The sequence below is a fragment of the Colobus angolensis genome, unplaced genomic scaffold, assembly GCF_000951035.1.
Source record: "Colobus angolensis palliatus isolate OR3802 unplaced genomic scaffold, Cang.pa_1.0 Scaffold368, whole genome shotgun sequence".
NCBI classification, from domain to species: domain Eukaryota; kingdom Metazoa; phylum Chordata; class Mammalia; order Primates; family Cercopithecidae; genus Colobus; species Colobus angolensis.
This window is the reverse complement of record NW_012117021.1, coordinates 1011748-1013685: the sequence shown is the minus strand read 5'-3', so window position 1 is coordinate 1013685 and position 1938 is coordinate 1011748. Positions and strand designations below refer to the sequence as shown.

At 46.4% G+C, this 1938-nt stretch overlaps 1 long non-coding RNA gene across 1 annotated transcript in view; it reads right to left on the bottom strand.

Annotated features, from left to right (window-relative positions):
* Window positions 1-458: 458 nt before the first annotated feature.
* The window catches only part of LOC105520003, a 10547-nt gene continuing 9067 nt past the window's right edge, over window positions 459-1938 (bottom strand). Inside the window, exon 2 of the long non-coding RNA XR_001003059.1 lies at window positions 459-719. This is a non-coding gene — a long non-coding RNA (uncharacterized LOC105520003). The remainder of the gene's footprint in view (window positions 720-1938) is intronic.

The following is a 1938-nucleotide window of genomic DNA, read 5'->3' as shown; positions in this document are numbered from 1 at the left end:
TTGTATTTTTAAAGATATTACATTAAAATTTTGTTTATCTTGATTACTGAGTTTTTTTGGTGCCCCTTTAAATTCTCTATCCATAGTCCTGAGCCTTGATACAAAGTGAGGACCTGGCCTCTGGACATCAAGCAGCCAGAAATTCCCTTAGGAGCTTTCTCTGAAATGTTGAATTGTGAGTGATATTTTCCTTTCCTGAATTCCCTAATATCCACAATTTCCTCGTAATCATCCCTCCAAAGCCAAACCCACAAGGCACCTCTGAGACCTATCATGAAGCAGATATTCAAAAATTATTTGTAACTCTTCACACACCACCCCCACCATAACGTCTTCCAACATCACTTTGCCTGGAGAACTAAAAAACAAGATTTGCATGTTGAGTATCAGCCTCTCCCATTGGGTGGGTGTTTAGGAAGGAGGATCTGCCAAGAGTCTTATTCTAGCCCAAGTAAATAACCTTGCCAAAGATTTAATATTCACAAATGTGGAATCCTTATAACAGAACTCAGTGGGAACCAAAGTCAGGCATGGGCCTGGGCTTTAAGGAGCACAAATGAAAAGGAAGGACTAGAAAACTTCAGAAAGGTACTGGTGGGGGGTGGAGGGGTCGGGGGACGGGGGACAGTGAGGATGTGGGATCCTGAGATAATCCAAATCCCTATGTGTAGACGTATATGTACAAAGGCTGTAAAGAGAGACCCAGGCTGATGGGGTATCTGTAATCAAACATAATGTGACAGCAAGTCAAGTGATAAGGGGACTCTGGAAAAACAAAACAAGCAGCAAAATGAGCAGTATCAAACTCCACAGAAGTTAACCAACACCAAGACACTAAGAAAGCTACATTCATTTAAATCAAGGTGACAAGCTGGGAGCGGTAGCTCACGCCTGTAATCCTAGCACTTTGGGAGGCGGAGGCGGGCAGATCATTTGAGGTTCAAGACCAGCCTGGCCAACACGGTGGAAGCTCATCTGTAGTAAAAATACAAAAATTAGCTGGCCATGGTAGCGGGTGCCTGTAATCCCAGCTACTCAAGAGACTGAGGCAGTGCAGGGCGCCGTGGCTCACGCCTGTAATCCCAGGACATGCGGAGGCCGAGGCGGGCAGATCATGAGGTCAGGAGATCAGACCATCCTGGTTAACACAGTGAAACCCTGTCTCTACTAACAATACAAAAAAATCAGCCAGGCGTGGTGGCAGGCACCAGTAGTCCCACCTGCTCTGGAGGCTGAGGCAGGAGAATGGTGTGAATCAAGGATGTGGAGCTTGCAATGAGTCGAGATCTTGCCACTGCACTCCAGCCTGGGAAAGAGAGCAAGACTCCATCTCAAAAAAAGAAAAAAAGAGAGACAGGCAGGAGAATCACTTGAACCTGGGAGGCGCAGGTTGTAGTGAGCAGAGATCAAGCCATTGCGCTCCAGTCTGGGGGACAGAGCAAAACTCTGTCTCAAATAAATAAATAAAAGAAATCAAAGGTAACAGTTACTGAGTGCTGTGGGCCAGGTACAATGGTACACCCTCATCTGCGTTACCCTCATGAATCCAAATCACTTGTGATCCCTGTGCTTTAAGCAGTCATATTTCCCACACTCTTAGCTGGCTTGAGATGTGAAAATCCATCAAATTACAAACAGAGTGAAAAAAATATTTAGTGATGCCCATCTATGGAACATGTCAAGTTAAAATTAACATAGACAGATGGCCGAATAGGAACAGCTCCAGTCTCCAACTCCCAGCGCGAAGGACACAGAAGACCTGTGATTTCTGCACTTTCAACTGAGGTACTGGGGTCATCTCACTAGTGAGTGCCAGACAATCGGTGCTGGTCAGCTCTTGCAGCCCGACCAGCGAGAGCTGAAGCAGGGCGAGGCATCGCCTCACCTGGGAAGCGCAAGGGGGAAGGGAATCCCTTTTCCTAACCAGGGGAACTGAGA